Source organism: Lepisma saccharinum, chromosome 8, assembly GCF_977018435.1.
Source record: "Lepisma saccharinum chromosome 8, izLepSacc3.1, whole genome shotgun sequence".
In the NCBI taxonomy this organism is placed as follows: domain Eukaryota; kingdom Metazoa; phylum Arthropoda; class Insecta; order Zygentoma; family Lepismatidae; genus Lepisma; species Lepisma saccharinum.
In genome coordinates, this window is record NC_139236.1 from 455,924 (window position 1) to 481,062 (window position 25,139).

Here is a 25,139-nt window from a genome sequence, read left to right on the forward strand (position 1 = left end):
TTTGAATTAGTAATAATAACTGTTATTGGTAATAGTAATACAATTTCTACATCAAAAATTAGAAAAATTACTGCAATTAAAAAAAAATTTATAGAGAATGGAATTCGTGCTGAGGATTTTGGATCAAATCCACATTCAAATGGTGATCTTTTTTCTCGGTCTGTAATTATTTTTTTTTGATAGTAGTGTGGATAATATTATTACAATTGATGTAATTATTATAATTAATAATGAAGTACTTATGATTATATTAATTATTTACTTTATTTTATTATAATCTTTTTAATTGGAAGTTAAGTGTACTTTAAATATACTAAGTAAATTATCTACCTCATCAATAAATTGAAATATAAAGGAATAATCATACTACATCTACGAAATGTCAATATCATGCTGCTGCCTCAAACCCGAAGTGATGTGTTGGTGAAAAATGGCATGAGATGTGTCGAGCTAAGCATACTCCTAGGAATGTTGATCCAATATTAACATGTAGTCCATGAAATCCTGTTGCTATAAAAAATGTGGATCCATATACTGCATCAGCAATAGTAAATGGGGATTCATAGTATTCGTATGCTTGAAGGATAGTAAAATATACTCCTAATGTTAGTGTTAATATAAGTGCTTGCGTTGTATATGAATGGTTTTTTTCTAATAGTCTATGATGGGCTCATGTTACTGTTACTCCTGAGGCTAGCAGAATTGCTGTATTTAATAAAGGTACTTGCATTGGGTTAAATGGAGTAATCCCCCTTGGTGGTCAAAGTATTCCTAGTTCAATTGTTGGGGACAAGCTTCTATGGAAAAATGCTCAAAAGAATGATACAAAAAATAGTATTTCTGAAATAATAAATAAAATTATGCCCCATCGTAGTCCTATTATAACTTGATTTGTATGTAATCCTTGGTATGTTCCTTCTCGTGAAATATCTCGTCATCATTGAATTATTGTAAGGAGTATTGTTGTTATCCCCATTAATAATAGTACTATATTTTGTTGGTGAAATCATCTAATTATCCCTGTTGTTAATATTATTGCTCTAAGGGCTCCTGTTGCTGGTCATGGGCTTTGATCTACTAAGTGATATGGGTGATTTTGATTTGCTGACATTAGTTATTTTGATTCTCTAGAATAAATAGCAATTAAGAAGGCAAATACGTAAGATTGAATAAATGCTACGGCTGTTTCTATAATAATTAATATAATTTGTGCTAAAATTAGTATTGAAATCCCAATAATTTCTAATATTGTTCCTGCATTTCCAATTATTGATATTATTAAATGACCAACTATTATGTTGGCTGCTAATCGTACTGATAGAGTTATTGGACGAATTAGGTTTCTGATTATTTCAATACCTACCATAATTGGTATTAATAATGCTGGTACACCTTCCGGTACTAGGTGTGCTAATATATGTTTTGTATTATTAATTCACCCAAATAGTATAAATGATAATCATATTGGTAGAGCTAGGGTTAGGGTAAATACTAAGTGGCTTGATCTAGTAAATACATAGGGTAATAATCCTATTGAATTATTAAATAAGATTATTGAAAATATGCTAATAAATATTAGAGTTCTTCCTTGGTGACTAGTTATTCCTAAAAATGTTTTAAATTCTTCATGTAATTTTACTATTATTATATTATACAATATAGAGGTTCGTGATTGTATTAACCAAAATGGGGCTGGAATTATTAATAACCCTAAGAATGTTCTTATTCAATTTAGTGATATATTTATAACTGATGATGTTGGGTCGAATGATGAAAATAATCTTGCTATCATTTTCAGTATTTACTTTTTGGATTATTTTCTATTTTAAAATTATTATTATTTAGTAATTTATTATAGTTATAATAGTTAACAATTAAAAATAAAAAATAAATTAATATAAATATTGTGAATAGAATAATTCAGTTTAATGGATATATTTGTGGAATAAAAAAGTATCTACAAGGATAATTTAGGTTTGACATTCCTATGTTATTATATTAACTAACTCTTTTCATTAGAAGTAGTTGTTATATTACTATTTTGTGGTTTAAGAGACCATTACTTACTTTTCAGTCATCTAATGATTCTTGTATAATTTTTATTAATCAGTTAACAAAAGATTTGTGAGTTGTAGTTTCAACAATAATAGGTATGAATCTATGATTAGATCCACAAATTTCTGAACACTGTCCAAAAAATAGACCAATTCGACTAATGTTTACCCCTGCCTGGTTAAGTCGTCCTGGAGTGGCATCTATCTTAATTCCTATGGATGGCATGGCCCATGAATGCAACACATCTGCAGATGTAGTTAATACTCGAATATCTATATTAATTGGGAGGACTGTTCGATTATCTACATCTAATAATCGAAATGAGTTTAAAGATATTTCATTTGTTGGGGATATATATGAATCAAATTCTGCCTTTATAAAATCGGAGTATTCATAACTTCAGTATCATTGATGCCCAATAGTTTTAAGTGTTAAGGAAGGTTGATTAATTTCATCTAATAAGTATAATAAACGTAAAGAGGGTAGAGCAATAAAAATTAGTGTAATTGCTGGTATGATCGTTCATATTGTTTCTAATGTTTGTCCTTCTAAAAGTATTCGATTTGTTAATTTGTTATTAAATAATGATGCTATTAAATATCCCACTAATACTGTAATTATAATTAAAATTAATATTGTGTGGTCATGGAAAAATATTATTTGTTCTATTAATGGGGAGGATCTATCTTGTAGTCCTATTTGATTTCAGGTTGCCACTTTTAAGTAAGGGATATCCCTTATATTTGAAGCTTAAGTTCAATGCACTTCTCTGCCACCTTAAAGATTAGTTGTTAGTAAGTAGTATTACAAGTTCTGAATATGTATGTTCAGAAGGAGGTGACATTTGATATCACTCAATTGATGATGTTTGTTGTAGATTAAATAATGTTGGTCGGGCGCTTGTCATACTTTCTCAGGTAATAAAAATTATAATAATTACTGCTGTAAATGATAAGATTGATCCTAATCTTGAAATAATATTTCATATTATATATCCATCTGGATAATCCGAATATCGTCGTGGTATTCCTCTTAATCCTAGAAAATGTTGTGGAAAGAATGTTAGGTTTACTCCAATAAATATTGAGATGAATTGAATTTTTAATCAATCTGGATTTATTATTACTCCTGTAAATAGTGGAAATCAATGTACTAGTCCTGCTATAATAGCAAATACTGCTCCTATAGACAGTACATAGTGATAATGTGCTACAACATAGTATGTATCATGTAGTACAATATCTAGGGATGAATTTGCTAATACTACTCCTGTTAATCCCCCTATTGTAAATAAGAAAATAAATCCCAGTGCTCATAATATTGATGGGGAGTAATTAATTTGTGTCCCATGTAATGTTGCAATTCATCTAAATACCTTAATTCCTGTTGGTACAGCAATGATTATTGTAGCCGCAGTAAAATATGCTCGTGTATCAACATCTATTCCTACAGTAAATATATGATGTGCCCATACAATAAATCCTAGGAATCCAATTGCTATTATTGCATAAATTATTTCAAGAACTCCAAATGTTTCTTTTTTACCTCTTTCTTGAGTTACAATATGTGAAATTATTCCAAATCCTGGTAGAATTAGGATATACACTTCTGGGTGTCCAAAAAATCAGAATAGATGTTGATACAAGATTGGATCTCCACCACCAGATGGATCAAAAAATGAGGTATTTAAGTTTCGATCTGTTAATAATATAGTAATGGCTCCTGCTAGAACTGGTAGTGATAATAATAGTAGAACTGCAGTAATTACTACTGATCATACAAATAATGGTACTCGTTCTATAGATATTCCTATGGTTCGTATATTGATTACTGTTGTAATAAAGTTTACTGCCCCTAGAATAGAGGATACTCCCGCTAAATGTAATGAAAAAATTGATAAATCAACAGAGGCTCCAGCATGTGCAATTCCTGCAGATAGGGGAGGATATACTGTTCAACCAGTTCCTGCACCACTTTCTACAATTCTTCCTGATAATAGTAGAGTTAATGACGGGGGTAATAATCAAAATCTTATATTATTTAATCGTGGGAAGGCTATGTCTGGGGCTCCAATTATTAAAGGTACTAATCAGTTTCCAAACCCCCCAATTATAATGGGTATTACTATGAAAAAAATTATAATAAATGCGTGTGCAGTTACAATTACATTGTAGATTTGATCATCTCCAATTAAACTTCCTGGTTGGCTTAATTCTATGCGGATTAAGATACTTAATGATGTTCCAACTATTCCTGATCATACTCCGAAAATTAAATATATTGTACCAATATCTTTATGGTTAGTAGAAAATAATCATCGTTGCAAGAATGAGATGACTGAAGCTATATAGGTGATAAACTGTAAATTTATTTATGAGTTTTAAACTCTCTCATTAAATCTTGGCTTTATAGTTAAGAATAATAATTTTGAACTGCAATTTCAGGGTGATACGTTATATGTATTAAGGCCTAAAAGAATACCCTTTATTTATGACTTTGAAGGTCATTAGTTTGAAATTAACTTAAGACCTTATAAAGATCTTATAAAGATATATAAATTGGTTGAATTATAGGTAACCCACACACTGCGAGAAAAATTGTAACTACCGATAATACTTGTTCTTTTAAATTTAATGGTTTGTTGTTAATAATGTTTCATACATTAGTTTTATAATTTATTAAAATTGATGTAAGTGAAGTTCGTAAATATTAGTATAGGGTTAATAGTGATATACTAATTAGAATTATAATTATAATTAATTGTTTAAGGTTGGTTGTTTGAATAATAATTAGCCATTTTGGTAAAAACCCTAGTAGGGGTGGTAGCCCACCAAGAGATAGTATTGATATAAATAAAGATATTTTTTGATGGGAGGAAGCTTCAATATAAACAGTTGATGGATGTAGTATGTTTTGTTTATTGAAAATAGCATAATGGTAGAGGTGGTTATAAGGATATACAGTAGTAAGTATGTTAATCAGGTGTTATCTTCTGATGTTATTCTTAGGATAATTCATGACATGTGGTTAATTGATGAAAAGGCTATAATTTTTCGTAATGAGGTTTGATTTAATCCTCCAATTGCCCCAATAATTGCTGATGTTCTAATTGTTAAAATTAAAATTATATTTAAATTGTCAATTACATATCTGAGTAATGTTGATGGGGCAATTTTTTGAATAGTTGTTATTACTAGACAGTTAATTCATGTTATTCCTTCTATAACTTCTGGTATTCAAATGTGAAACGGAGCAGCTCCTATTTTTATTAATAAAGCTATAATTAGAAGTTGGGTTTGTATATTGAAATTTGCAGCATTAATTATAATTAATGCTGCGGCCAAAATTATTGATGATGCTAATGCTTGGATTAGGAAGTATTTAAGTGATGCTTCTGTATTTCGTTGATTATTTGGTGTGGAAATTAATGGAATAAAAGATATTAAATTAATTTCTAAGCCTATTCAGGCTCCATATCATGAGGTGGAAGAAATAGAAAGGAGGGTTCCTATTGTGAGGGTCAATAGGAATATTATTTTTTTGGGGGTTGTGAGCATTAAAAAGGGAAGGATTAACTATAAAACTTCATATGTGGGGTATGAGCCCTGTAGCTTAATTAGCTTACCTTTTTATTATATTTTGGTGTATGATGCACTATGGGGTTTGATACCATTGGAGAAAGTTTAATTCTTTCAGTTATAAAAATTCATTTTTATTAAAAATGAATTTAATAAGAACATGTTAAGTTTCATGTATACTTTACCCTATCATGGTAATCCTTTTTCAGACATCTTATTTATAAATAAATTATAATAGTGGGCTAATAATATTATTTATTAGACTTTTATTGTTATGATCAATAAGTAGAACCTATTTATTAAATAATATAAAATACTTCAGAATTGATTTTAATTTTATCTAATTTTTTTTAAGTTTTTGTAGTCTAACTTAAAGTAATTGACTTAATTAACATGTCATTTTAACACTTATTGAGTCTAGAGAAAAAAGAAGTTAATATATCTATATAGAACACAATTTTGAGGGAAAAAAAATTGTGTTCTATATAGTACGGGAAAGTGAGTAAAAATAAAAAAGGGAGGAAGTTTTCGTGAGATAATTCCTAATTATAATTTAATTTAATATAATACATAATATGTAATAATAAAGAACCTCTCTTTATATTTTAAAATTAAAGTTTTATTCTAGCTTAAATCTCCTTAGTTAAATTTTACATATGTATTTATTAAAGAGAGGAAAAACTTCCGTCAATTTTTTATGGGTTGAAACGGCTTATTTTGATTTAGTTCGCAGTGTGTGGGTTTGTTTAATTTTAATGTAAATTAGATTACAGGATTTTGAGTTTTAATATTTATTTTGTCCGGCTAAATTCGTGCCAGCTGCCGCGGTTAGACGTGGGGACATAAGTGGAGGGTTGTTGGCTTAATTGTAGTAATAATTGATTTTTGGTTGTTTATATTTTATTTATTAGGTGAAATTTTTAATATAATTTGTTCTTTATTTTTATTGATTCTATAAAGGTGATATATTAAACTAGGATTAGATACCCTATTATTATCATTGTGAATTTGGTTTGAGTAGTATTAGTTATGATCTTGAAACTCAAAGAATTTGGCGGTGCTTTATTCTATTTAGAGGAACCTGTTCCGTAATCGATATTCCGCGTTTTATTTGACCTATTATTGTAAAATATCAGTTTGTATACCGCCGTAGTTTGAATATTTAAATATATATGTTTTTTTTTTCTATTGAAATATATTTCAGGTCAAGGTGCAGCTTATTAGTGGGTGGAGATGGGTTACATTATGTTGATTTGGATAATGTATTGTAATTATATTTGAAATTGGATTTAATTGTAATTTTGTTTTAGAATAACATTTTGATTTATTAGCTCTAGGGCATGTACACATCGCCCGTCGCTCTCATTTATATAGGTGAGATAAGTCGTAATATAGTAGGCGTACCGGAAGGTGTGCCTAGTTTGAATAGTATCAAAATATTTCTGTTAGTTAGAATATTCATTTACATTGAGTAGTTAGTCGTGCAATTCGATATATTTTGATAGAAATTTTATTACTATTTAAATTTTGTTTATAAATTGTTTATATATGAAAAGGAATTTTATTGTGGTTGGTTATATGCTTAGTACATATAAATTAGTTTGTTATAGATTATTAGTACAGTGTTGGGATTTATTAAATATATGAAATAATTAATTTTTATTATAGGAGATGTTAATAATCGTACCTTTTGTATCAGGGAGGATTAAATTTTAATTGAATATTCTGTTTTCTCGAAAGGTGAGGAGCTAGTAGAATTAATTTTAGGGTAAAAGTGTTATATTTTTGTGTTAAAATTGCTACTTGTAATAAAATGTTATTCGACTTACCTTATATCTAGTTATTAGGGAATTATATTTAATATAGCTTTACATTTTAATATTTTTTATATTAATATATATATTATAATATTGATGTTTAGTTATGACTAGGGGGATGTGCTTCTGGTTAATATGTTGGTTATAACTTTATAGTAAACTATTATATTTATTGGTTTGGAGATTGCTAATTTTTTTAATTTTGTTATAATTTACTTGAAATTTTATTAAAAATTTAGTTTAGTTTTACTTTCTTACTTAATTATATGTTTTAATTGGTTTTATTTTGAAATTATGATTCTATTAGTATATTTATTTAATTAATTAAAGGAATTAGGCAAAATTTATTCTCGCCTGTTTATCGAAAACATCTTTTCATGATTTTTATATGAAGTATAACCTGCCCAATGACACTTGTTTAATGGCCACGGTATTTTGACCGTGCGAAGGTAGCATAATCATTAGTTTTTTAATTGAGGGCTAGAATGAATGGTTGGACGAGGAATAGACTGTCTTTAGTTAATTAATATATAATTTTACTTTAAAGTGAAAAGCCTTTATTTTTTTAAGGGGACGATAAGACCCTATAGATCTTTATATTATTTTAATAATGTTTTGATTAGCAGTATAACTATATATATTATTTAATAATATTTCGTTGGGGTGATGGGAAGATAATAATTAGCTCTTTTTTATTTAATATTCAATAATTTTTGTTATTTGGGATCCATTTTTAGTGATTTAAAGAATAAGTTACCTTAGGGATAACAGCGTAATCTTTCTTGAGAGATCCTATCGACAGGAGGGGTTGCGACCTCGATGTTGGATTAAGATATCATTTGGGTGTAGCATTTCAAATTTGATGGTCTGTTCGACCTTTAATTTCTTACATGATCTGAGTTCAAACCGGCGTGAGCCAGGTTGGTTTCTATCTCTTAATATTGAAAGTGTTTTAGTACGAAAGGACCAAATACTTATATCATATATGTAATATTGATTAATAATAATTACTATTATGGCAGAGAAGTGCATTGAATTTAGAATTCAATAATGAAGATAAATTTATTTTTATAGTAGATGATATTAGATTTATTTGTTGGAGTTATTTCTTTTATTATTTTGGTTGAGTGTGTTTTAATTAGAGTTGCTTTTTTTACTTTATTTGAGCGTAGGGTATTAGGTTATATTCAAATTCGTAGGGGACCTAATCGGGTTGGAATTTGTGGTATTTTTCAGCCTTTTGCTGATGCAGTTAAATTATTTACTAAGGAGCAAACATTACCTACTTTGAGAAATTATTACCCATATTATATATCTCCAGTTTTTAGCTTATTCTTATCTTTGGTTGTTTGGGTTGTTTTTCCATATCACACCTTATTATTTAATTTTTATTTGGGGGTGTTTTTCTTTTTATGTTGTATGAGAATAGGAGTATATAGAGTAATATCTGCTGGGTGATCATCTAATTCTAACTATGCATTACTTGGTGGGCTTCGAGCAGTTGCTCAAACTATTTCTTATGAGGTTAGATTAGTATTAATTTTATTGTCTTTTATTTTTTTAATTGGTGGTTATAATCTACTTTTATTTAATGTTTTTCAGGATTATTAATGATTTATTTTTATTGCTATACCATTGGCGTTAGCCTGATTGAGTTCTTGTTTAGCTGAAACTAACCGAACTCCTTTTGATTTTGCTGAGGGGGAGTCTGAACTTGTTTCTGGATTTAACATTGAGTATAGTGCTGGGGGGTTTGCTTTAATTTTTATATCTGAATATGCTAGTATTTTATTTATAAGTGTTTTATTTAGAATTTTATTATTGGGGGGATACTATTTTTCTTATCTTTTTTATTTGAAGGTTATTTTTTTAGTATTTATTTATATTTGAGTTCGAGGTACACTACCACGATTTCGTTATGATAAGCTTATATATTTAGCTTGAAGGAGTTTTCTTCCGGTTTCTTTGAATTATTTGTTTTTTTTGTTGGTTTTAGGGGCTTGGTTGTATCAATTTATATTTAGTTGCATAATAATTAGAATGTGAAGACTTCTAGAATATTTATATTCTATTTTATGTTTTCAAGACATACACTTAAAATTTCAGTCAAGAAGTCATTTTTTTAAAATTTTATCTCATATTAGTAGGGTTGCCGGGGATATGATGAAGTATATAAAATATATAATTGTTAATATTTGCCCAGTAGCAATATATGGAGTTTCTACGGGTCGGGCCCCAATTCAGGTTAATAAAATAAAGGTTGCAAATATTAGTCAAAATAGTACTTGATTTAAGGGGTAAAATTGTAGTCCACGAAAATTTTTTTTATGATGTATTGGTATAATAAATAAAATTATAATAGATAATACTAGTGCTACTACTCCTCCAAGTTTATTTGGAATTGATCGTAGAATGGCATATGCAAATAAGTAGTATAAAAGTATATAGGGAGAGGACAGAATTTTTCAGAAAGGAAGAGCCCCTCTCATGCAGATTTGCTACACTTAAAACTTGCTCAACATGCCCATATGAGTTTTTTGCTCTAGTGTGGAACTCAGCCTAACCCAAGGATTTTGGAAAAATTCCCGAAGGGGATTTTTCAGAAAAGAAGAGCTCTTCTAATGCAGATTTGCTACACTTAAAACTTGCTCAACATGTTCATATGAGTTTTTTGCTCTAGTGTAGCACCCTGCCTAACCCAAGGATTTTGTAAAAAAGCCCTCGGGAATTTTTCAGAAAAGAAGAGCTCCCCTCAGATTGATTTGCCTATACTTACAAAAGTTGCATCAGCCAGATTTTTGTCCATAAACTTGTCAAAAATTGATATTTTTTGGCTACACCTGAAATTAAGCAAAACACCCACACACACACATATACACCAACACATACCCCCCCTCACACACACACACATACACACACATATACACCCATACACACACACATGTAATGCAAGAGCTCTTGCATCATGCTGTGCAACAAATTATTATTCAGCAACAAATTATGATGCAAGAGCTATTGCATCATGCTGTGCAACAAATTATTATCCAATGCAACAAATTATTAGCCATGTATTGTTTTTTAATTGCTTAATTATGATATAATATGATGATGTGTTATATTTTGATTGGTTTATTTGTTTCAGAAGTTTTAATTTGTGCTTAGGGTATAAAAAGAGATTTTGCATTGCATCAGCCAGTATTGTGAGAGTGGCTGAGGGGAGCAGATGTGTTGTTACAGTCCTTCTCATACTTACAGGCCTGTTTGTTTTAATTTATATTTCTGGTATATTGAACAATATTTTGCCTGACATCCAGCTTGTTTATTGTAATCCACTCATATTTAGGGTCAGGCTTATATCTCTCCCAGCCTGTTATACAAAAAATCAATACATAACAAGGCCATTCTAGACATGCATGACCGTGCAGGTATTTGCGGAGGGTCAGTTTAGATCAATATTTCTACTTGTGGGCTATTGGCCTTACAACCTGTCATAAGATAGGCATAGAGTTTTGATTTAAAACCCAAAAAATTATATAATAAAACCGAGGATAAAAATTAATAATAATATTAATATTATTAATATTAAGTATATACACTAAATATACAAATCACACAGCTGAACCTAACTGATATTTTTATTAAGTATAAAGTTTTGAATTGAAGCCCAGAAAATCTTATATAATAAACAACAAGAAAAATGCCAAAACAAAAATATTGTGACCAATGCAATAAAAATATATTTAGCTCTAATTGGGCCAGACACCAAAAGATTTGTAACCCAGACAAATGCAGAACTCCCACAAAAATATGCCCCAAATGCCCTAGAAAATATAACATGCAATACTTCACATATACACATAAAGATACTTGCTCTGCACAGTCATCAACACAACCATCTACATCTGGTCTGAAAAGGAAGCATGAAGCACCTGTTAATGCTGGACCTGCAAAGCAGCCACGCTATGAACCTATCCATAGCAGTTTTAATGCCCAATTAAGAGATTATCGGTTTGTATCAGAGCCAAGATGTGGCATTGAGAATTTTTTGAACAGTATAAATTCTGATCTGCAGGCAATTCTTAATGCACAAAATGGCTCTTATAAGCTCTCCCTCAAATTGTTTACACAATATAAGAAGCCAAATGGCACAAAATTTACACAGCCCCACATAACAGAAACTGTACCGGTATATTCAAATGCAAATTCGGACAGAATAATAAGCAGTTTGATAGATCAATTGAATATTAAACACTCTGAATTTGCTGCAAAAGAGTCTGGATGGAGCCAATGCGGCTCTCCGCACAAGTTATATGTTAATATTTCTGAATTCAGCTCATTACAAGGATCTACATATGTGCCATTACCTGCAAATATTAAAAACAAAAGAGCCGTGGTTAATATAAAAAATACCGACCAGAAATGCTTTTTGTGGTGTATTTTAGCTGCTTTGTATCCAGTTTCAAGCCATCCTGAGAGAATAACTTATTACAAACAACATGAACATGATTTTGATGAGGCAATGGAGGGTTTAGAATATCCAATGTCTGTTCAGAATATTGATAAATTTGAAAAAAAGGCCAGGAATATCAATAATAAACAATTATCTATTAATGTATTTATTTGTTACACTGGCCGTGGCAATTGCTTGATAGAACCTCTCAGAATCAGTATAATTGATGATGATTCTGCTGTTCCGATTGATCTGCTATTAATTGAAGGGGATGGCACATATCATTACACTCTGATACATAATCTTGAAGCTTTGGTGAGAACACAACTAGACAAATCCAATACAATATTTAAGTTGTGCAGAAGATGTTTAAGTGTATTTGATGGTAAAAAAATAATAAAAAGGGTTTGTAAAGTGAATGCAGAAATTGCCAAAAACAAGTTAATTGAGCATTTGAAATACTGTAAAAACCATAAACCTGTTCATATGGTGATGCCCAATCCAAGTGAAAATTGCAAATTCAAAAAGTTTGAAGCCTTGTTGGAACACCCAGCATATATTGTCTGTGATTTTGAATCAAACCTCAAACCTCTTGCATTCTGCAATCCAGATCCTGAAGAATCTTCAATTACACCATACCAGCTACATGAACCTTCCAGCTTTTGTTATATAGTTATACGGGATGGTGTAGCTAGTGAGCCACACTTATACATGGGACCAAATGCCATCAAAATATTTGAACATAGAATAGAAAATGAGTGCCGTGACATAGCATCTAATATTTTATTAAAATCAAAGCCTATGTTGCCTTTAACAGAGAAACAGATTGAAGATTTCAACAATGCAGAAAAATGCCCGGTATGTGATTCTGAATTTTCAGATGCAAATATCAAGGTGAAACACCATTCTCATACAGATGGTAAATACAAAATGGCCCTGTGTAATAGCTGTAATATTAAGATCAAGAGACCAAAATTTGTCCCCATATTTTGCCATGGTGCATCCAATTATGATTTCCATCATTTGATCAGATACGAGGGGTTTGACAAGCAGAATTTAAATATTCTAGCTGAAAATGATGAGAAATATATATCTATTAGCAAGATAATTAAAGTTAATGGTGTTCCTATTCACATAAGATTTCTTGATTCTTACAGAATTTTATCTGCTTGCCTGGCTACACTGGCAAATCAATTATCTGATGATCAATTCAAAATCACACGTGCCTTGTTTCCAAATCAGGACCTGAAATTAATTAGTCGGAAGGGTGTATATCCATATGACTATGTTACAGATTTTTCTAAATTTGATGAGTGTTCCCTGCCACCACAAGAAGAGATTTACAGCAGAATCAGAGGATCTGGAATCACTGATGAAGATTATCACCATGCCCAATTGATGTGGAACAATTTAAATTGCCAGACATTTGGTGATTATCACATGGCATATTTGAAACTTGATGTGACCCTCTTAGCTGATATATTGCAGGCATTCAGAAAATCTTCCATGCAAAATTATAAACTGGATCCAATGTATTTTTTCAGTGCCCCGGGCCTAGCATGAGCCGCAATGTTTTTCAACACCAAAAAGCCATTGGATCTGATCCAAGATCAAGATACGTATCTGTTTATGGAGAAATGTATAAGAGGAGGGATGGTGCAATGTTCTCAGAGATATGCCAGAGCAAATAACAAGCATATTCCCAATTATGATCCAGCACGGCCATCAAATTATATAGTGTATGTAGATGCAAACAGCCTCTATGGTCATGCCATGATGCAAAAACTGCCATATGCAGGGCTTGAATGGTCGAAGATTTCAATATTGAAGATCTTCAGGACTTTGATGACAGTAATTATGGCCTGTTCTTAGAGGTTGATCTGACAATTCCTGATGATTTGCACAATAAATTTTCTGATCTGCCCCCAATTCCCGAGGTTCAGTGCTCACCTGGCTCTAAACAGAAGAAGCTCATGATGACTCTGGAGCCGAAACAAGGCTATGTCATATATTACAAAAACCTCCAGTTCCTGATGAAACATGGTGTTCAAGTGACCAAAATTGGCAAAGTTTTGAGGTTCAGGCTCTCAGAATGGTTGAAACCATACATTGATACAAACACAGAGCTTCGAACATCTGCAAAGAGCCAATTTGATAAGGGCTTGTTTAAATTGATGGTTAATTCTGTGTATGGCAAAACTATTGAAAATGTCAGAAAACATACCGATGTTAAAATAATTACTGACCCCAGCCTGAGCAAAAAATTGGTTGCAAAGCCTAATTTCAATTACAGAAGAATTTATGATGAAAATATGGCACTTTTCAACATGAAAAAAACAAAGATTAAGTTTGATAAACCTATTTATGTAGGGGCTGTGATATTGGAATTGGCCAAATTACATATGTTAACATTGTATTATGATGTGTTGAAACCTTTTTATGGTGATAATATAAAATTGATGTACATGGACACGGATAGTTTTATTCTTGATATTCAAACAGAAGATGTTTATCAAGATATGTCACAGCCTGAATTGTTTAAATATTTTGATACCAGTAAACATACAAGGATTCAACCCCACAACAAAAAGGTGCCTGGCAAGTTAAAAGATGAGACACTTGGTGATGTTATTGTGGTATTTGCTGGGTTAAGTGCCAAGATGTACAGTTTTAAAACATGTAGTGCTGTTGTCAAAAAAGCCAAGGGTATTGGCAGAGTGACTGTTGACAAAGAGCTTGAATTTGAAGATTATGAAAATTGCCTCAAATCCCAGAATTTAATCAAAACATCAGAAAATAGAATTCAGAGTGAGGATCACTTGTTGACTAGCAATATTGTAAGAAAAGTGGCTCTGGACCCACATGATGATAAGAGATGTATTTTATCATGTGGCTTACATACTCTACCATGGGGTCATTGTGATTTGAAAAGTGGGAAACAATGCCCAAACACAGAGCATGATTTGAAATAAATAAACATGCCTATGAACTTATTTGGGTTCAAAAAACAGGCTATTATGGAGCTGCCAACACCTCAACCCTCTTCTGATATGATATCTAAACTGAGTGGCTTGTTAATTATTCATCTGAACAGCATACTTACAGATGTTGATGATGAAACAGGTAAAACATTGTACATATTTAACAATAATTTAAATCATTACCAATTACCTGTAGGTGGGCAATTGCAATTTATTACAACCCCTGAGGGTGATGTCAAGATTTCAGTAGGGAGAAATATTTACAGAATTAAGCACTCAAACATGATTTCTGGCACTGTTTATACTGTTTCTGCTGGTGACTGCTTATATATTGAGGTCCCTGGATCATATGACAAGCTTATACCCTTTTTTATAGAATTAAGAATCAGATACTCTATAATAAATAACCACTAAAACAAAAATGCCTAATGATATATTTGGCCATACAAGACATGAAGATCACAGTGATGAGATTCTGATGCTTGATGTCAGAGTCAAGAAATTAAGAAGTGATTTACAAGCTTTACAAACCACACTCAATGCCAGTCTTCAATTAGAAATTACAAATTTGCAATCACAATGCATGGACCCTCTTCTTAAAATTGACTCAGAACTCAAAGTGCTGCTTCAGAAATATACTGATCTGGCAACATTAGATAATTTTCAAAGTTTGGAAGAAGCTGTTGCAGCTCTTCAAGCCAAATTTAAGACCCAGGCTAACAACTCTGAGCAATTGAAACAACAATTGGAAGAGCAGATAAATAATGTCCAGGCACAGCTCCAAACAATTGTCAAAAGCATAAAATCACAAGAAGATTTGGATCTAGTGATTTCCACTCTAAAAGAACAGATTCAATCACTCCAAATACCTAATCTGGATCCTCTGCACAATGCCATAGCCGAGGTTAAAGAAACAATTGAGACACTTGAAAATTTTATGAACAATTTGCCATCTTCTGATGCTTTGAGTGCAATAACTCGGAGTGTAGCAAATATTAAGCTGCAACTTGAAACATATGAAGATTTTGGAAAAATTCAAAGTACCATAACCCATCTTGAAGGTACAATAGCAGCAGTGCAAAGTGATTTGGCAAATGTACAAGAAACTCTAGAATCTCGCCTGCCCGGTATTGTAGATACTCTTGTTAGTGTCCAGCACCAAATCACAAAGCTTGAAAACCTCAACACTGAATCTGAACTATCTCATTTTCATCATTTGATCGATGATATTCAAACAAAACTTGAAATTTTACAACAATCAACACCCTCTCAGGCAGATATAGCCCTGCTCCAAAATGCTATGCAAAATGTGGCTGATGCTTCTGAATTAAACAATGTAAAATTCGCACTTGAATCTTTGCAAAATACAGTATCAAATCTTCCTACATCACAGGAACTTAAAAATATTAAGAGGGCAGTGTATAGGATATTGAAATCAGAAGATATCAAGAATATCCAGACAGAGATCAAACATCTCACACAGACAGTGGCCACTCTACCAACCAATCAACATATTCATGAACTGCATGCCCTGTTTGAGGATATCAGAAGACTGGTCCATGATCTTACTGCTCAAGATTCAAAATTGGCAGTTATTGAAAATTTGCAACAAATTGTAGCTAATATCAAGCAACAGCTAGGAACCATGGAATCCAATCAAGCAAATGCTCTGTCTGTTTTTGCCACCCAGCTTCAAGAGATTGTGCAACAATACAAGAAACTAATTGTGGACATAAAAATCAAGCCAGGCCATGATGATGTTGTTAGGACCATCAATGAGCACCTTGAATCTGTAACAAGCAGATTGCTTACAGCAGAAAAAGAAATAACAGGCATAATCGAGAATCCAAAACATACAGTAATTCTTGAATTGTACAGCATCCCCAACAAAGAATATGATTCTCCATTTACACCAGGTGGCAAAATATAAATGCTGTCCCCTGCACAATTTTATTACCAATTTTTTGTTGGGGGCACATTGAGACCAATCAAGATCAAATATTGGCATCAACCACAGGCACACCACTACCCCACCTTATCAACAACAAATGCTGATAACAAAGTAAAAATCACCAGTGTAGAGTTAGAAGATTTTACAGATCCCAATACATTAGAAACAGCCTATGCTGAAGATGATGGCTCTCTGGAATTTAAAATACAAATAGGGGACAAATTATATTTAGAAAATCCTGCAGTATCAGCTGCTGAACACCCCATAGTTGCAATATTCTTGTTTTCATATTATGTCTAGACAAATTATTGTAGATGAATTACACAGACAAGCCAGACATAATTATAAGAGACTGCCAGTAGTCACAAAGGGCATAGATGATTTATGGCAATGCGACTTGATTGAGTTGTCAAGTGGACAGTTGAAAAACTTAGATAAAATCAACAAGGGCTACAAGTATCTACTCACTGTTATAGACACATTTTCAAAATTTGCCTGGGCTGTGCCACTCAAATCCAAGACTGGAAAATGTGTTACAGAAGCCCTCAGGACAATCATCAATCAGAGTGGAAGATCCCCGCGCTATTTGCAAACAGATAATGGCAAAGAATTTTATAATTCTGTGTTCCAACAATTTATTAAAAGCCAGTCAATAAAACATTACTCGAGTTACAGTGATCTCAAAGTCTCAATTGTAGAGAGATTCAACAAAACCCTAAAAAATCTTATGTATAAACAATTTACCCTCCAAGGTAATTATAAATGGATTAATATTCTTCCAGAACTTCTACATAAATATAACAATTCTGTCCATTCCACAATCAACGTGAAACCCTCTGAAGTAACTTCATCTGATGAGCAAAAATTGATCAGGACTGTTTATTATCCTAGATACCAGCCAACAACAAGAAAGGCCAAATACAAGGTGGGTGATCAAGTAAGAATCAGCAAATATAAGCACTTATTCAAAAGAGGCTTTACAAGAAACTGGAGCACTGAATTATTTACAGTGGTTCAAGTTAAACCTGGGACCCTTAACACATATATAATAAAAGACCACCGAGGAGAAATTCTCAAAGGCAGATTCTATGAAGAAGAACTCAGCAAAACTAAACAGCCTGACACATATCTCATAGAAAAAATCATCCGCAGAAAAGGCAACAAGTTATTTGTCAAATGGCTAGGACTTCCAGAACACAGCTGGATCGATGCAGACAAAGTGATAATATGAGCACCTGGGATGTTATAAAAAGGCTGCCAGAACCAGAACAGCAGAATAAGAGAAATGGCAACTTGCTGCCTGATAATATTAGGTGTCTTATTGTTGGGCCATCGGCTTGTGGTAAAACTACACTAATGGTTGATAATTTTTTATTGGCACCCAACTGGTTAGACTGGAAAAACAGGCACTTGTATATCTTCTCTAAGAGGTTGGAACAATTAAAATATCAGCAGCTGATGAAGCTATATGATGGATTGGATATTGCTACTTTTGAACCAGATGTTAAGCCACTTCATGAATGTCTCGATAATTCTGTTGTTGTGTTTGATGACATTATACTAGATAATCAAAACAAGGTTAGAAATTTCTTTACACAGGGCCGGCACAAAAACATTGATTGCTTCTACCTGGCACAGACTTTTTCAAAAATACCCAAGCAGCTGATCCGAGACAACAGCAATTTTATATGTGTGTTTCATCAAGATCATACCAACCTCAAACACATACACGATGAATATGTAGGTGGGGACTTGAGCTACAATGATTTTTCCAAGTTTTGCAGTAGGTGCTGGAACCAGGACAGTTATGGGTTTGTCACAATTGATATGACAAGAACACCCAATAGTGGCAAATACAGAAATAAAATCAACAATTTTTTAGACATTGAAACATATATAAATAACCATGAAAAGGCCAATAATTGATGATCTTAAGTTAAGAGATTATCTTGTAAAAAGATTTAAGGGATGGAAATCAGAGAACCGGGGAATTTATGAAAAACACAAACAAGCAGAACAGCCTGTAATTGATGTTATTAGTGAATTAGGTAAAAATATCAAAACTGTTACAGAGCAAAATCAAAATTTGATCACAGAGCTTGTACCTGTAGCTGCAAGGAACATATTAGATTATCCATTCACCCCACTTTCCAGTATTCATACACCTAGTCCTATTGCTCCTAGAAGAATTGAAGCTACTCAGGATCCTATTGAATTGGGTCTTCTTGCTCAAAAATATTTAACCACACCTAAAGACAACAAAGATGAGGTCTTTGGCTTATATGCTGACACAGAGCTTGATGGTAGCATCATACATAGAATTGGCAATTTCAGAGTAACATTTATGGGAGATGATCTGATTGTTTATTCAGAATCTCGTCTCGGAGAAAAAGGTGCTTTTGTTAAGTACCCCGGAACACCTGCATTGTGGGAACTGATGACTAGGAAAAGGCCTGGCAGCTATACAGATCAAGATTATGAATATTACAAAGAAATATTAATAAAATCAGATGCTCTATACCAGAACAATGATCGCACACAAAAAAGAGTCAAGTCTAGCAGTGGGGCAAAATACAATAATTTAATCAAGCCCATATGGTCACAAATTAAGACTGGCAGTAGAATCAAACAATACAACACCCTGCCTAAAGAATTTGTCTGGGTTGATGATGTCAGGAAACTTGTAGATAGGTTGCTGGTGATAGCTGGCGAGGAAAATGCTAGCAACCACAATTTTTACAATGAAAAGGTTGGAATTATGGACATGATAAGCACCAAATTATCTAATTTTATAGTGAATGACACTAAGGGGATTGGATATCTCATAAAAATTATTAATACTCTACCACCTAAATTTTGGAATATTTCTGAGGGTCGGGGGCTGGTTAATGACATTATAAACAAGTTGCCATTTGAACTACACATTCCAGGCTATCAGTATTGTGGTCCAGGCAAAAAATTGGATCATAGATTAAACAGAGGGGATCCTGGTGTTAATCCCCTAGATGCTGCTTGTAGAGACCATGACATAGCATACAACGCACATTCTGATCTTGACAAAAGACATGTTGCAGACAAGAAATTAGAAGAGGCTGCATTTGGCAGATTTGTAAGCAAAGATGCTTCTTTGAGTGAAAAAATATCAGCATTGGGGACCACCATAGCTATGAACACCAAACAAAAACTGGGGTGGGGGCTGTGAATATGTATATAATAAACCTAGAATGAAGGCCAAGGGTGTTATGTATCAAATACCTTATGCAGGTCTTAAATCTCTTAAAACTATTGATAGCCTTTTAACCAAAAAGCAGCGCAAGAAAAAAAATTCTTGTATTGCAAAGGGACATGGTATGAAATTGTTGCTTAGTACCCCCCAATTAAAAAAATTACAGCAATCAAGAAAAAAATCACATGTGGGGGGTTTCATATTTACTATCCCTGCCATCTTAGCTGCTCTCGGGGCTGTTGGGAGCTTGGCTGGGGGATCAGCTGCCATAGCAAAAACAGTAATAGATGCCAAGAAAAATAAGGCAGAATTAGATGAATTGAAGCGCCATAACCTGGCCATGGAGAAACAGGGCAAAGGTGTTAAGAGGGCCATGAATAAGTTTAAAAAAAGCAAGAGCCGCTTACAAACCAAGATATTGAAGCTTTAATCAAGCCACTGGGCATCAAAAATTTTAGAGGTGTGTACATGTCTGATTCTTTGCCAGAACAACCACTCAACAAAGAGTGTGGCATTGTTAATTTGGATAAGTACAAAAATCAGGGCACTCACTGGATCTGTTATCTTAAATATTTAAAAAATGAGGCATTTGTGTTTGATTCATTTGGAGGTGTTCCACCTGAAAATTTAATAAAATATCTAAAATCAGCTAATCTTTATTACAATAATGCCCGTGTTCAAAATTTCAAAGATGTTAATTGCGGACATTTGTGTTTATCTGTTCTTAGATATATGTCTCAAATAAATAAACCATCAATTGAAAATTTTCAAAAAGCCCTGTTGTATCTGAAACATCATGGGGTATTCCATCTCACCAGCCAAAATTCAATATTGAAACTCAAATTACATGATGATATAGTGTATCCCAAAACAATAGCTCTCAGAGCATTTTATGGCATGTACTTGATCCCCAATATTACACACCACAACAATACAATTGCAGTAGGGGATCAAAAAATTGTCATCACTCCAGGGCAATATAATCTATCCACTCTAAATGCTCAATTACCCAGAGGTATAGTGTTAAGTCAAAATTCTGTCACTCACAGAGTAGAGATTGTATCTGCTACAGAAACAGTGGATCTGGGTACTATAGGAGAGCTGTTAGGCTTTGAGAACAACACAAAACTTGAAGCGGCCATGAAACACACTGCTATTAATATACCTAAATTCTTAGCCATAGAGACTCTGAATATTCACTGTAATGTGGCTGAGGGTATGATCACCAAATCAAATGGTATAGGCACTCACAAACAAACTGGCATCATTGCAACATTCAAACCTAATTCCGAATTCATGGAGCCAATCATCTACACTCCATCCCCAACATTATATTTTCCTGTGTGCCATAATAGAATAGATTATATTGCATTGATGGTCACTAATGAAAAAGAAGAATTAGTTGATTTTGCTGGAGCCACAACAACTGCAATCATAGAGATTAATATTTAAATAAAAATACATACAATGGAAAATATTGAGAGTTATGAGCTACAATCATTCCCCCCAAACAGGAGGACATTTGCAAATTTAAATCAACCCAACACAGAAATTGAGGTTGATCTTGATGTAGGGGATGGCTTTATACACCCCCACAGAGCAGATCTATACATCAAATTTGATGTTGTAAAGCTCGATGGAACAGTTTATCCGGCAAATTCAAATATAAGATTGGTGGACAATTTTGTACCGCATCTGTTCTCTGAAATTGAGATCAGAAAGCATGGAGTTGTTATAAACAGAATAGATTATCCCGGCATTACCTCCACAGCTTTGGCCACACTAAAATTATCCAAAACCGAGGCTTCTTACTACAAAATAGGTGGATTTGAGGCTGGTGATAAAATTATATCTAAGAGCCATACAGTATTGTTTCCCATGCGTCTGTTGCCAGGATTCTTCTCAGATTACAAAGATATTATGTGGAAGGGTGGTTTAAGAATCACATTTAGAAGAGCTGCCAATGATAATAATGCTTTGATGAGGTACAGTACATTAAACTCTACAGGGGAAGCTTTGCCCAATACCCTACCTGATGAAGGCAAATGCATTATTCAGACTATGGAGCTAAGATTCCCAGTTGTTGAATATGAGGCCAGTTATGCTCTTAAATACAAAGCTGATATAATAAAAAATCCACAGATTCCTCTGCAATTTTATACATATCAATGTGTACAGAAGCCCGCAACTGGTTCTTATTATGAGTTTGATGCTACAAATTCATTCTCCAGTATACAATATGACATGCCGGATTTTGTGGTGGTGCTGTTTCAGACTGGAAGACACAATAATCAGGAAAAAAATTCAAGTAGATTTGATAACTGCAACATCAAGAACATATATCTTAAAAATGGCAGAAATGAGGTATTCCCTAGAGAAAATTATAATTTAGACATTTCCAAGGATGATTTCCTCAAATTATATGAGGCATTTACGGCATTCAAAAGGGTCACTACTGGCAATACTGACATGTATTACACACCAGATGAATTCAAAACACAGAGACCCATGTTTATCATCAACACTTCAAAAAGGAAACAAGTTGTGGTGAATGACAGGACAAACATTAAAATTATCTGTGAATTCCATGAGGCATTACCTGATGACACCATATGTAGTGTTATTCTCATAGGTGAAAAATCATATGTTTATGATGTAAGAAATGAGAGAGTCACGGAGCAATTCTAGAGGGCCGATTCAAACACAGAGGCCCGTTTGGATATAAAACAACACTTTACCGTCAGAAAATATATTACCTACCCATTTTATAGCACCTCTGCTCGTGGCAGAAAAGCTTTTATATATATTACCTACCCCCAAATAACACAGCACATCTGCCAAAAAGCCTAAATAAAGAAATATTGCAATTATTCTGTTGCGACAAGACCAAACCAGTTTGCATGACAATATCCGAGAAGGCAATACTAGGAATTTCCTCAATATGATAGATGGTAAGTAATTTTCCTGAAAAGAGCATAGTGTAGATAAGAATTTCTCTTTGAGTTCCATGACAAATAACATGTAATTTCCCTCGGAAAAGGCACAGTGTAGGTAATGTCAACAGATATAATCTCCCAGGCATTTACAAATGATGATGAATAATATGTTATTTCTCTCTGAAAAGACACAATATAGATTATATCTGCTGGCATACAACTCCCGGGCATGCAATAATTTATTGCTGGCCGAAACATGGGACTGATCAAAAGATTATAAAAACATGGAAGCAATAAATTATGTTTGTCCGCCTCTCTCCCATTGTATTGATCAGGCAATTTTTGCCTGCATAACAGCAGTTAATAGCTGAGCTGATATGCACAACACTCCACTAAGTTCTATGAGCTGTATATCAATTCAAGGTTTTGACAGAAAAAACACACTATAAACAATAAAATCATATGGGAACTTGGCACTGTTTTAAGTATAGGCAAATTAATCTGAGGGGAGCTCTTCTTTTCTGAAAAATTCCCGAGGGCATTTTTACAAAATCCTTGGGTTAGGCAGGGTGCTACACTAGAGCAAAAAACTCATATGAACATGTTGAGCAAGTTTTAAGTGTAGCAAATCTGCATTAGAAGAGCTCTTCTTTTCTGAAAAATCCCCTTCGGGAATTTTTCCAAAATCCTTGGGTTAAGCAGAGTTCCACACTAGAGCAAAAAACTCATATGGGCATGTTGAGCAAGTTTTAAGTGTAGCAAATCTGCATGAGAGGGGCTCTTACTTTCTGAAAAATTCTGTCCTCTCCCTATATACTTTTATACTACTCAAATAGAAAGTATCATTCTGGTTGAATGTGTACAGGAGTTACTAGCGGATTTGCAGGAGTAAAGTTTTCAGGATCTCCTAGGGTTGTTGGAAATATTAATGAGAGTTGTATTAATATTAAAATTATAAGTATAAACCCTAATATGTCTTTTATGGAGAAGTATGGGTGGAATGGAATTTTATCGATGTTGCTATTGATAGATAGTGGATTATTAGATCCGGTTTGATGCAAAAAAAGTAAATGAACTATGGATATTGCTATTAAAATAAATGGTAATAAAAAATGGAAGGCGAAGAATCGAGTTAGTGTGGCACTATCTACTGCAAATCCACCCCAAATTCATTGAACTAATATAGTTCCTAAATATGGAATTGCCGAGAGTAAGTTAGTAATTACTGTAGCACCTCAAAATGATATTTGACCTCATGGTAGTACATATCCAACAAATGCTGTTGCTATTGTTACTAATATAATTATGACTCCAATAGATCATGTGTGAAAATATAGGTAGGACCCATAATATATCCCTCGTCCAACATGTATATATATATACAAATAAAGAATATGGAGGCTCCATTAGCATGAATAGTTCGTAATATTCATCCATAGTTTACATCTCGGCAGATGTGTATTACTCTAGAAAAGGCTAAATCTCTTCTTGAAATATAATGTATTGCTAAAAAAAGGCCTGTTAAGATTTGGATTGAAAGACACATTCCTATAAGTGAACCAAAATTTCATCAGTATGAAATATTTAGTGGGGCTGGTAAGTCCACTAATGTATTATTTGCTAGTTTAAGTAGGGGGTGATAAATCCGTACTGGCTTTGTCATTTGTAATTATTTAATTATTTTTAGGGGGCCATGTGAAAGGCTAGTAATTTTTACAATTGCAATTAATGTAATAAATAAATATACTACTGTTATAGTAGTTATTATTATAATGGATTCATTATATAATTTTATTCCTGGCAGGGGGGGGGTATTTCTTCAGGTTGTATAGGTATCCATATTTTGTAATATTGAGGGGGCTAATAATGGATCTATTATTATTAATATAAATAAACATAATAATATTAGAGTTACACCCAAAACCAATATTTTTATTCTTATTTTGAATATTTCATTTGGTGTAAGTCTTGTTGTATAAATAAATAGAACTAATATTCCTCCTAAAAATACTAGGAATAATACATAGGAAAGTCATGTGGATTTTAGGAATGTTGATATTGTTAGACATGCAGTAACAGTTTGTATAATTAGTATAACCCCCATAGATAGTGGATGTTTTATATATAATATTATTAGTGCTAATA

At 32.7% G+C, this 25,139-nt stretch overlaps 1 pseudogene; it reads right to left on the reverse strand.

The window, feature by feature from the left end:
- Window positions 1-2,106: 2,106 nt before the first annotated feature.
- Window positions 2,107-9,183, reverse strand: LOC145991333 (cytochrome c oxidase subunit 2 pseudogene; annotated as a pseudogene).
- Between the last annotated feature and the right edge of the window lie 15,956 nt (window positions 9,184-25,139).